At 35.9% G+C, this 13,485-nt stretch overlaps 1 protein-coding gene and 1 non-coding gene across 2 annotated transcripts in view; one reads left to right on the plus strand and one right to left on the minus strand.

Moving 5' to 3' along the window:
- ZNF385D (zinc finger protein 385D) overlaps positions 1 to 13,485 on the plus strand; it is a 994,621-nt gene that overhangs the window by 384,543 nt on the left and 596,593 nt on the right. The window lies entirely within an intron of this gene.
- Positions 10,250 to 10,325, minus strand: TRNAG-CCC (transfer RNA glycine (anticodon CCC)). The gene has a single exon. It is a non-coding gene; the product is annotated as a tRNA-Gly (tRNA).

Consider the following 13,485-nt stretch of genomic DNA (forward strand, 5'->3'; position numbering starts at 1 on the left):
TTTTGTTTCTTCAGATTTTATACTTTCTTAGGGTATGCTTGTATTTTTATTTTTTTTAGGTCTGTTGTACAAGAAACATTTTTAGTAATACAGAAGACCTTAAGATAGCTCTTACATGTCATCTAGCCTCACCCTCCAGGAAGACTTTAAAATGTTATTTTGCCATTTTCTGATTCTCTTGCTGATTAAACTTATAGGAGGACATTTAGAGAAATAATCAGTGGAGTGCCAGTATTCATAAAGGAGTAATATTATAAGAAGTTATATGGATTATTATTATTATTATTTTGCTAATATGCAGCCTGGTCTGCAGACAAATGCAAAGTCTGATATGTGTCAGATCATAGACAAAGCCACTAATCTCAGAGAAATTTTAACAATAGCGTAAATTATACCAGGAGAGGGTTGTGTCCTTATCTGTGTTTGCAAAAGATGACATAGTTCCTGAGTTATTTTCCTTTATCCTTCCAGGGGGGAAAAAAAAAAGCAAAGCAACAACATATGCCATATCTAATATACTACAATATTGACTCAAATGTAAATCCTGGCTTTATATCATGCTAGTAACAGACAGCAAATATTTATTTATTATTTTTTCTTTGACAGGTACTTGACCAGGTAATGTAGGTTCACAACTAAGTAAGAAATAGAATCTGGTCCCAAGGAGCTCAGAGCCTAGAATCAAGTAACCTAATAAAAAGGGCAGTAAAGCAGTGAAAGTTCCAAATAGGTTTGGGACATCTTACCTCTGGAAGTGGTAAAGCAACAGAGGAAAAAACAAAGTATTTGAAGTCTTTTTCTGCCTGGGGAAGAAAACACTATGAATCACTTCCTGTTTATGAATTTTATAACGTTGCCATTATTGATTTCTGACATGTCTGAGTCTTGCCTTGGCTTTACCAACTATCTCTAGGACTGCTGAACTACAAGAGGAGGAAAGAATTGATAGGGCAATTTGCTTAAACAGCTTGCATTCTGCTCATTTCTTCAAGGAGGTACAGAGCTGTTGGATTGCAAACAAACAGCCCTCCACCAAGCCTCTTATTACTTTTATTTTTCATTTTTTGGCCATCTCTTTGCTGATAAATTCTTTGCATTCCTTCCTTGAAAGCCAAAAGCAACAAATATACAAAGGGACTTTATTGGTGGTAAGAGAATCAAGGTGATTGCCATTTTCCCCACCAAAATTATTATCACCCATACTCTGGTTTTAATGTTTTTAAATCTTTTTTTATAATGCATGCATGGCTTATATACACAAATCATAAGTGTACGGTTCAATCAATTTTCTCAAAGAAAACATACCTGTGTAACCACCAGTGAGTCTAGAATTGGATTATTACCAGGTTACCCCAAACAATTCCTATAGAGCTCTCCCCCAATCATTAACCCCCTTCTAATAATAATCAAAGATTAGTTCTACCTATTTTTAATTTAATATAAGTGACATCATATAGCATGTAGTCTTTGTATCTTGTTTCCTTTGTACAATATTATGTTAAAATGATTCATCAATATTGTTACTTATAACAGTGGTTCACTCTCAGTGCTAAGGATTTTCCGTTGTATGAATATACCAAAATGTATTTACCCACTCTACTTTGAGGGAAACTGTGGGGTTATTATAAATAATACATCCATGAGGAATCTATTATATGTTTTTGGTGCTCATCCGTTGAATATAATGTCTCTTGTGTTTCAATCTACATTTTTCATCTGTTTTGCACTCTGCTGTCATCTGGATATTTTCTGTTGCTCTGTCTTCTAGCTCACTCATCCTCCCTTCAGCTGTGCCCTATCTATCATGTTATTAAATGTAACTATTATATTTTTAATTCAAAAATTTCCATTTTATCCTCTTCTTGTTTTGTTAAAGTTCTCCATCTAGCCATCTATTTGCTTAAAAATATGGATCATAGTTATTTTAAAATTTCATCTAATCCTAGTATTTATGTCATATATAGACATGCTTGTATTGACTGTTTTTCTCCTGTATTAGTTCTTAATATCACTAACAATTTTGATTTTACTGCCTTTCTTGAGTATGAATATTTTTAAAGATTGTTTGCCCTATCCACTGGCAAGCCACAAAGAGATAGATTGCCTGAATCCATTCAGATCTTGAGCTGACTTGAGGCTACTTTTCAGGTTCAGACTACACCTGCTTACTCTTACTCCTATGGGATAGCTTTCATGGGCTCCAGTTAAAGCCTGAAGTGTTTACTCATGCCTTTCCCCTTTGGAAGCCAAGAAGTACAACTTCTGTCTCCCTAGCAAAGTTGGACCACTGAGAAAACTCCTATCCTACTCTTTAACCATGTTTAGCTTCTTTTCACCATTTTCTGCTTGGATGCATTGCTTCTTGTTCTGTGTAGGTTAATCAAATAATGCCTCAATGGTGTAACTGGTCATGTGCTAGTCTCACTTTTGTGTATCTCATTCATCATTGGAATTATGGTCAATCAAGTTCTACCTGCCTTGGCAATCCAGAACTCCATTTTTTTCTTGTTATTGTTTCCCCATCCATGTGAGATTATCAGAAGCCATTCCTCCTACATAGCTTAGTAGCTTCTTGGCATGTCATGAATCAGCATACTCTCTGAGGAAAAAAACAGTATGCACAAATTTGGGCATACATCAATATGCGTTCCTTCTTTCCAAGATCTGGGCCTTCAAGATTGGCTGCTTCAACAGCTGTCATGCTTTCACATCCATTGCTTATAATTTCATCAAAGTTTCTCAGCAAGAACATTTATCTATTATAAGATATTCCACCGTAGTTGAAAATGGAAGTCTCAGGTTTGAATTTTTATTTATTTTCTTTTTATAATAAAAACTTAAATGATAGTAAGATAAAACTATTCACAACCTTTAAGACATTGAATATGGGCAAAAGGAATTGTCATCATCATGGAATTTTAATATATTTTAGTAAAACAAGCAAAATACTATTTCCCTGCCCAGAACCTAAATAGGTCAAAAGAGGTAAAAAAAAAAAAAAAAAAAAAAAAAAAGCAAAGCTAAATGCTTAAAATAATGCCCATTACAGCACTTCTAGAGTTTCTATTTTCATAAGGGCCCACCTTTCACAAGTCAAAGGGAGAAATTTCTGTGGTAGAACATGTATTGGATAGCATTTTTCACAATTATTTGACCTTATTTTTCCCATATGGTAAACACTTACATCTGTTTCTATGTGTTCTTTTATGTTTGTGTTTGTGGTTGACTACTCTAAGGCACACACAAACATACATGTGCATGTACATTCATTCTAGAGAATGAGAAGTGAATCATGGAATATACTAGAAGACACCAGTAGGTTTATGTGTGATGCTATTCATTAGAGCAAATTGGAAATTCATTCAACGGACAGTCCTGATTATAGATTCTGACCTGCATATTATAGAGCTGGCCCCAGTCCAAGAAGTGCTAGGACAATTTAACCGAAAGCTCAGATGCATCTTTACTAACTAAAGCTTCTCATTTCTCTCAAACTACAATCCAGAAGAGGTGAATTAGGGCCTTGCTTTCAAAGAGAAGAGTAAGAAATACTTAGCTTTTAAATGTCAATGTGGGGAAGCAGATTTGGCCCAACAGATAGGGTGTCCGCCTACCACGTGGGAGGTCCAAGATTCAAACCCAGGGCCTCCTGACCCGTGTGGAGCTGGCCCACGCACAGTGCTGATGCACACAAGGAGTGCCCTGCCACGCAGGGGTGTCCCCCGCGTAGGAGAGCCCCACACATGAGCATGGAGTACGCTCATGTAGGGGAGCCCCACGTGCAAGGAGTGCACCCCGTAAGGAGAGCCACCCAGCACGAAAAAAGTGCAGCCTGCCCAGGAATGGCGTTGACCACACAGAGAACTGACGCAGCAAGATGACGCAACAAAAAATGAGACACAGATTCTGGGTGCTGCTGACACAAGTAGACACAGAAGAACACACAGCAAATGGACACAGACAGCAGACAACTGGGGGGGGGGGGAGGTGCCGGGGAAGGGCAGAGAAATAGTAAAAAAATAAAACTTTGGGAAAAAAAAAGAATCTATTAAAAAAATATCAGTGTGCCTCATTTACTACAAAATGAATTTGTTTTCCAAATAAAAGGTCAGCTTTACAGGTCATGTTAGATGTTCAGGGATTTTTTTTTTTTCCAACTCATTCCAGTCAGTAAAATAATTATGCCTAAAATCCTAGTACTATAAATGATCAATTTGAGTAAGTCCATTGAGTAAATCCGTTGCTTCTCAATATGGAGTACTTATAACACTGAAAAACTCTGTTTCTACTGCTGAAACGGTAAAGCTTTTCAAAATTTACTCCAGAGAGGCAGATTCCAAAGGAAGGGGAAAGGGGAATGAATACTTTTGAAAATCTCTCTCCCATCTTTCCATTAAAAGTACATTTTTAACTTTATAGAATTTCAAACTTAGAGAAAATTTGCAAGAATAGTTCAAGAAACTCTTCTGTACTCTTTGCCCAAATTCACTAATCTGGCATTTTGCCATTATTGGCTTTATCATTATCGTCTCCCTTGATTCCTTCCACCAGCCATGTATTTTTTTTTTATTTTGTTTTTTTCTTATTGACTTTGTAATAATATTACATTAAAAATATATATATATGAGGTCCCATTGAACCCTACCACCCCCACCCCACCTCTCCCCCCCAGCAACACTCCCTCCCATCATCATGACACATCCATTGCATTTGGCAAGTACATCTCTGGGCACCCCCGCACCCCATGGTCAACGGTCCACACCATGGCCCACACTCTCCCCCATTCCATCCAGTGGGCCCTGTGAGGATTTACAATGTCCGGTGATTGCCCCTGAAGCACCATCCAGGGCAGCTCCATGTCCCAAAGACGCCTTCACCTCTCATCTCTTCCTGCCTTTCCCCATACCCATCAGCCATCATGTCCACTTTTCTCAATCCAATGCCACCTTTTCTATGTGGACATTGGATTGGTTGTGTCCATTGCACCTCTATGTCAAGAGGAGGCTCAGATTCCACATGGATGCTGGATGCAATCCTCCCACTTTCAGTTGTAATCACTCTAGGCTCCATGGTGTGGTGGTTGTCCTTCTTCAACTCCATCTTAGCTGAGTGTGGTGAGCCCAATAAGTCAGATTGTAGGTGCTGGAGTCTGTTGAGGCTCAGGACCTGGCTATCACATTGTCAGTCCAGAGATTCAAATCCCCTAAATATATCTTAAACCCCGACACTAACTGCACCTCCAGCACATTAGCATGAAAGTCTTATGAAGAGAGATCCCATCTGAGTCCAGATTCATCACACATAAACACCAGTTCCTGTTTATGTTTATTTTGTTTTTAACAAATCAATTTTATTGATATACATTAATAAAGCATAAATCCTTCCAACAGGTACAATCAATGGTCTTGGTAATCACATAGCAGTGCATGCATCACTTCAATCATTTTTAAAGCATTTTCTTATTCTAACAATAATAAACAGAAAACAAACAAATTCATCATCTCTCAATCTTTATGCTTCCCCTGCCATATGTACCTGCTTTTCTATTTCTGTCTCTCTAGTTTATTTGTATTTATATTTTGTAAAAACAGTCATATATATATTATCGCCCATACCAAAAGCAAGTATTTCACATGAGTTTCACCATGTGATACAGTCCCATGTTACATTTTTTAACTTTCTTTTAGCAATGCTCATGATCTTAGACTTACCCTTTGAACCACTGTCATACCCATACAATAGCTCAACTAGTTACAAACACTGTGATGTGCTTTCATAATTTCTATTTATTTCCAAAGATTTACAAACAACCTTTTCACCAATTCTGCACAGATTAACTCTCAAGTTTCTGTTCTCTACCTGCATTCATTCTATTTTTTGGTGAACTATAGTCTAATTATTAATCCATGACTTTATGCAATATGTCTAGTTCATAATAGCACAATCATACAGTATTTGTCCTTTTGTATCTGGCTTGCTTCACTCAACATAATGTCCTCCAGGTTCATCCATGCTGTCATATGCTTCACGATTTCATTTCTTCTTACAGCTGCATAATATTCCATCATGCTTACACACCACAATTTATTTATCCATTCGAATGTTGCCAACAGTCATATTTTTGAGCCATTTAAGAATTGATGGAAACATTTTTCCATTTATCCCTACATACTTTTTCCAAAACAAGGACGTACTCTTACCACAGATCAATTATGAAAATCAGGAAATTTAACACAGTTTGTCTTCAAATTCTGTCAGTTATTCCAAGGATTCCATCTATGATCATGAACTGCATTTAGTTCTCCTGTATCTTTAATCTTTTCTTGTGAAACAATTCTTCCACCTTTCTTTGTCTAAGATTGCATTCTTATATAATCTTAACTATTCTGAAGAACAGTCCTCATTTTATATTTCTGACTTTATATTTTGTAAATGTATCTGTTTACTTGGTTACTTTCTGTATGCCCAGGTAGATTATGTCTAAGACATGAATCTGTCTTCTTCATTTTTCTTTCTATATCACCATTACTGTGACTTGGAATACAGTAGGTGCTCTATAATTGAATTTTGAGTAAAGGAGTGCTTTTATTAAAAGCATCCCATGTTTTATGCATATTACTTCATTTTTATCCTTGCTACAAATTTGAAATCTCATTATTCCTAAACTCATTTGGCAGATCAGGATCAGATTCTATTAATTGCCAAAGTTACACAAGCTATTAAATTGAAGAACTGAAATTGGAAGCCAAATATCTCAAGGCCAAAATCCCTCTCTATTTTGTGTCCATGCATATTCCCTTTAAGTACTTATTTTGCCAATCTGTCCTTAGTATATAGGACATACTTTGGAATTCATTATGCTCAAAATCCATTAAGGGACAACTGTGCTAAATAGAATAAAAGAATCTTAAACACTGACATTGTTTTTTATCTGCTAAATATGTGTACACATGCCTCTTCTTGAGTTCAGTTTTTTCTGAGGATGATTCAGTCTCATACGCTAGTCTCCAGTCTATACAGAGAATATAATTCACCTGTGAACGTAAAGCAGGATACTGTCTTACCTAAAAATCTTTGAAACTGGATATCCTTCCTATTTTCTTTTTTAAAGGACCAACTACGGAGGAAGTATTTAAGAAGGATTCTCTGACGCAAGTATTTATGAAGAAACCCAGAGAGATATAAATATATTTTTTGTATTTGTAAAACATTTTTATTTTTACTTCATTGCACATGCAATGATGCCAACTCCAATTTTTAGTAAATAATGGAGACACAGAAAGAGATAGAGAATTTAATTTCATATCTGAGATAGTTCAAACTCACTAATCTTGCTTTATCTTTATTCTGGCTGATGATACTTGGCTCTTGCTTTGCTCAAGATTATAAATTGATTTCAGGGCCAAGAGGACCGTCATACAAAATTGAATTAGAAGAGTTAAATAGTGATGTTGATGATAACTAACATTCAGTGTCAGTTGATTGCATTCCAAGGCACTGCTCTGAACACTTTACCTACGTTTGAGTATGGTTTGTTTAAGATATTCCAGGTAATATTTGCTCCCTTTTGTATTAATTCTTTCATGATATTTTGTACCCCGAATAATTTATAATATAAGATAGCATTGATATTAACAGCCACTCTAAAATTGCTCTGAGTCATTTTATTTCTGCTCTGAATTTGCTCTTTTATTTTGATCAGCATCATTGCCAGAACCATCCTTTTGATTCATCTCTGGAGTCCTGGGCATACATATACCCTCCACCCCGTTAGGTAAACAGATAATCCAGATTTCATTCTCGATCCCTGCTGCTCTACCTCATCCCCCACCCCTAGTCAATCCCTTACCTATTGATCTTATCTCCCATATCACTATTTTTTCATGTCTCTTCACCTTCACCTCCAGGATTCTAGTCAAAAACATAATCATAGCCTCAAGCATTTTCTTCCCAGCCATGGCCTCAGTCATTTTCTGCTTGCTTCTCTCTGCCTCTCTCTTCTGTTCCAAAATCTTTTCCTACCATTCCATGAGCAGGATCTTTGAAAGACATTAACATGATCATGTCTCACCCTTGCTTTACATTCCCATTGTCTTCCCATTGCTCTTGGGCTAAGACCCAATACCTTACCCTGGCTCACAAACCCTGCGTGAGCTCCAGGCGACACGCCTCCCCCCTCATAAACCTCTCCTTGGGGACACCTCTTTCCCTTGTACTCTGTTCTCTTGAGTCACATCTCTGTTTCTCACAGGCTCTGTGGTTCTCTCCATCTTGGGGTTCTGCAAGTGCTCCTTCTTTCAGGATCACATCCCATCCACCACCCTTTCTCTCACTAATGATTTGTTTGTAACCTTCAGAACTCATGTCTCCAAGAAAACCTTTCCTGGATCCCTAAACCATGTCAGGCCCCCTTTTTATAAACAATCATAGCATGGTCTGCTTCTGTACTGTAGTACTTATCACAATTTTACTCTAATGGCTAACTGGTTAGTTATTGAATATTTGACTATCTCCCCAGAATTAAAGAATGACATGGGTGAATCCTTTAAACTGCTAAATCCACAAAGCTTAACACAGGGCCTGGCATATAGAAGGTGTTTAATAGAGAGAGAGAGAGAGAAGGGAGGGAGGGAGAAAGGAAAGGAAAGGAAAGGAAAGAAGGAAAACAAAGAAGGAAAGAAGGAAAGAAGGGAGGGAGGGAAGGAAGGAGAATGAAAGAAAGAGAAAGAAAGAAAGAAAGAAAGAAAGAAAGAAAGAAAGAAAGAAAGAAAGAAAGAAAGAAAGAAAGAAAAGAAAGAAAGAAAGAAAGAAAGAAAGAGAGAGAAAGAAAGAGAGAAAGAGAGAGAGAAAGAAAGAGAGAGAGAAAGAGAGAGAAAGAGAGAAAGAGAGAGAAAGAGAGAAAGAGAGAGAGGGAAAGAAAAAAGTTTGGGTAAGTGTATAGATGGATTACTAGATGGATGAATGATGGATAAATGGGTGGAAAGAAAAATAATTGGGTAAACAGTTTAATAATTTTAAAATGAATGTACATATATGTGAGAGATTTCATTCTATAGATATATGATTATACTTGGACTCAACAAGATAAACTACATAGTTATTACTTTTTCTACTCACCAATAAGTCAAACAATGAGCTCTTTGTTCCTATTCAAGTCATTTTATTGTAGAAATATAACTTTCTAGAATTTGCAACAGTAACTGGAACATTGTTTTCTTTTACTGTTTTCATTTTTATTTTATTCATCATAGTAATTTGTTCTAAGGAAATTCTTTCCTTTCTTGCCATAATTTGTTTCACTGCAAAGAAAGCAATTCTGCAGTTACTTCTGATTTATATTTAAACTGACTTCTTTTAAAAAAGGATTTTGGGAAAATACTTGTAATAAACCAAAAAGAGAAGAAAAAAAAGATTAACTTAAAATTTCGTGAAATTATATATTCTTCAAATACCATATGAAATGTAGACCAATTGAGGGGAAAACTTATCCCTTAAGTGAATTCTTATTCATTCATTTATTCAATTAATACTTAGACCCTCTAGCATGCCGGGCACTCCTCTTCTAGAAGCTATTAGAAGAATTTGAGAGAGAAGGCTTCCGCCCTTGAGAAGCTCATGCCCATTCTGTGCAGGCCACTTCCTCTCTCTGCGTCCACTTCTTGATCTCACCTAGGATCAAGGGGAGAGGTAGTTAAGCCACCTTCCTCTATCCCTCCCAGGTAGCCACACAGAGCCCAGGGATCCACTCCCCTGAGCCCACGCAGGGCCAGCCACATCCTGGATGGGAGGAGGCCAGGTAGTGCCAGGGCTCGGCATTAGGCCGCGCTTTCTCCCAGGTGGGCTTCTGAGGACTCCGTCTTCGGCAACTGGAGGGGGCAAGGACCTCAGTGGAAATGGGAGACAGTTATTTTCAATATACTGAAAATATCAAATTAAAATGGGTATGCTAATCGCCTGCATTCTCAGCTCAAGGGGAACGAGAGGAAAGAGAAAGATTAGATTTTAACTTTTTCATCAGAAGCACCAATATTTTGCAATTTCATGAATTATTTTCCCTTATAATTTCGACCTGGGGAAAAAAGTCTTAAAGGAACAATTACATTTCCTTATTAACCACATTCTGCATGTACATTTGTTTTTATTTTGATTGTGTTGTTTGTCCTGTCCCTTGAAGTAGGATTTCCTGTTGTTAGATACACAAAGATTCTTTTTGATTTTGCAATTTAGATACATTCTTTTTTTTTTTTTTTGGAGGTACTGGGGATTGAACCCAGGACCTCAAACTTGGGAAGCAGGTGCTCAACCACTGAGCTAAATCTACTTCCCAAAGAAATTTGTTTTTTTTGTTCATTTGTTTTTAGGAGGGATCAAACCTGGGAGCTTGTACATGAGAAGCAGGCACTCAGCCACTTGAGCCACATCCACTCCCCAAACAATTTAGATATATTCTTGAGTGAAGGAAAGCATGGGATTCTCAAATTATGGTAGACCAGACTCTGACCTGAAAATCGTATTATCTGTGACACTGTAAGGGAAAAGGTGTTTATGTAACTGAGCTATTGGTTGCAAAATCACTTCAAAAGTAATTTTATTAATTACATAGAATAAAAAAATACAACAAATAACCAGGAACCTATTTTTATACTATAATCCCAGTAGGTATTATGTTGTGAAGATGAATTATGAAATCTCAAGGTTTTAAGAGGAGAACATTAATGATTTGCACTTTTTCTCCTTAGAGAAAATATAATGCAGTGTTTCATTTACATTCGATGGTTACTTTCCTTGGAAAAAAATATATTGTAAGCATTCATAGTTTATATTAGGGAATTCTCTGATTGTGAACCCCAAGCCGTTCTTCTTGCGCTTAATATTTATCAAATTTTATTTCAGTAAGGAAACTTTCTTCCGTGATTAGGAAAAAATTGGAGATCCATTCATTATATATTTTGGCATCAGAATCCAGTTCTACTCAGGGAGTTCTTTTGCAGGTGAAAATGTTCATATTCTTTGATTGGGAATAATTGCTTCATTTTGTTAAGCATGTAGTTTCTTGTCAATAGCAATTAATAATAATGCTGATAGCAAAAAAGAAGAGCTCCCATTTAAATCATATAAAACAGATCCAGCAAGGTGGCACTATTTAAATATGATTTCATTTATTTCTCACAACAGTTCTATGGGGAAGCATTATTAGTCCCATTTTAGAGATGAAGTACTGAGTTTTTTGTTTTTTTTAATTTTTATTGTGGTAACACATACACAACCAAAATTTCCTCCATGTGTACTATTTTATATTCATGTGTACAAATCAGTGATGTTAATTTCATTCATAGTGTTGTGTTATCAATACTACAGTCATCCATTACCAAACATTTCCATCACCCTCAACAAAAACTTTGGACCCTTTAATCATTTATTCCCCAATCCCCACCCCCAGCATCTAATAACCTGTAATTTATTAATATTGTCTCTGTGTATTTGTTTATTCTAGGTATTTCATATAATTGTAATCATACAATATATGTCCTTTGTGTCTGACTTATTTCACTCCACATGATGACTTCAAGGCCCAGTCAAGTTGTGGTGTGTATCAGAATTTCATTCCTTTTTATGACTGAGTAATATTCTATTGCATGTATGTACAATATCTTGTTTATCCATTCATCTTTTGATGGACATTTGTGTTGCCTCTATATTTTAGTTGTTATAAGTAATGCTGTTATGAACATTGGTATAAAAATATCTGTTTGAATTCCTGTTTTCAGTAATTTGGGGTATATACCTAGAAGTAAAATTGCTCAGTCATAAGGTAATTCTATGCTTAGCTTTCTGAAAAGCCACAAAACTGTTTCCACAGAGGCTGTACCATGTTACACGTCCTCCAACAATGTACAAGGATTCCTATTTCTCCATGTCTTCACCAATGCTAGTTATTTTCCATTTTTAAAATAATAACCATTCTAGTGGGTGTGAAGTGGTATCCCACTGTGGTTTTGATATACATTTCCCTAATGGCTAATGATGTTGAACATCTCTGCATGTGCTTTTTTTGGACATTTGTGTATCTTCTTTGGAGATCTAAATTTTTGCCCATTTTTATTTGGGTTGTTAACTGTTGATTTATAGGAGTTTTTAAAATATATTCTTTATATTCTGGATATTAAACCTTTATCAGACATATGATTTCCAAATATTTTCTCCCTTTCTGTTGATTGTCTTTTCACTCTCTTGATAATATCCTCTGATGCTCAAAAGTTTTTAATTTTGATTAAATCCAATTATCTATTTTTTCTTTTGCTGCTCATTTTTTTGGTGTTATATCTAAGAATACATTGCCTAATACAAAATCCAGAATATATTCTCCTATGTTTTCTTCTAGGATTTTTATGGTTTAAACTCTTATATTTAAGCATTGATCCACTTTGAGTTAATTTTTATATTTGGTGTGAGGTAGGGGTCCAAGTTTGTTCCTTACATGTGGATTTCAAGTTGTTCCCCCATGATTTGTGGGGAGACTAGTCTTTTCCCATTGTGAGGTCTTGGCATCATTGTTGGAAATCAATTGGCCATAAATGTGTGGATTTTATTCTCAACTTTCAGTTCTATTCCATTGATCTATTTATCTGTCTTCTTGCCAGTACCACACTGTTTTGATTACTGTAGCTTATTAGTAAGTTTTGAAATTGGGAAGTATGAGACCTCCACCTATGTTCTTTTTCAAGATAGTTTGGCTATTCAGAGCCCCTGGCTATTCCATATGTATTTGGTGCTTGGCTTTTCCATTTCTGAAAAGGAGGCTGTCAGAATTTTGACCAAGATTATGTAAATTGCTTTAAGTAATAAGTTTTCCAATCCATGAACACAGGATGTAATTCCACTTATTTAGATCTTTCATTTCTTTCAGCATTGTTTTGTAGTTTTCTGTGTATAAGTCTTTTACATCCATGGTTAAATTAATTAATACATATTTTATTCTTTTAGTTGCTAGTATAAACGGATTTGTTTTCTTGGTTTCCTTTTCAGATTGCTCATTGCTCATGTATAGAAACATGACTGATATTTGTGTGTTATCTTGCACTCATCAATGTTACTAAATTTATTTGTTAACTCTAGTAGATTTCTTCTGTGTTCTTTGGGATTTTCTATGCATATGATCATGTCATCTGTAGATAGAGCTAGTTTTACTTCCTTTCCAATTTGAATGCTTTTTATTTCTTTTTCTTGCCTACTTGCTCTGGCTAGAACTTCTAGTACAATACTGAATAGCAGTGGTGAAAGTGGGCATTCTAGTTTTGCTCATAGGGGGAAATTTTCAGTCTTTCAGCTTTGAGTATGATGTTACCTGTGGGTTTTTCATACATGCCCTTTTCTGCATCAATTGGCAAGATCATTTGTGTTCTTTTTTTTCTTTTCATTCAATTAATGAGGCATATTGCATTGATTGTTTTTCTTAGCTTGACCACCTGGGATAAATCTTAATTG

The sequence above is a fragment of the Dasypus novemcinctus genome, chromosome 31 (assembly GCF_030445035.2).
Source record: "Dasypus novemcinctus isolate mDasNov1 chromosome 31, mDasNov1.1.hap2, whole genome shotgun sequence".
In the NCBI taxonomy this organism is placed as follows: Eukaryota; Metazoa; Chordata; class Mammalia; order Cingulata; family Dasypodidae; genus Dasypus; species Dasypus novemcinctus.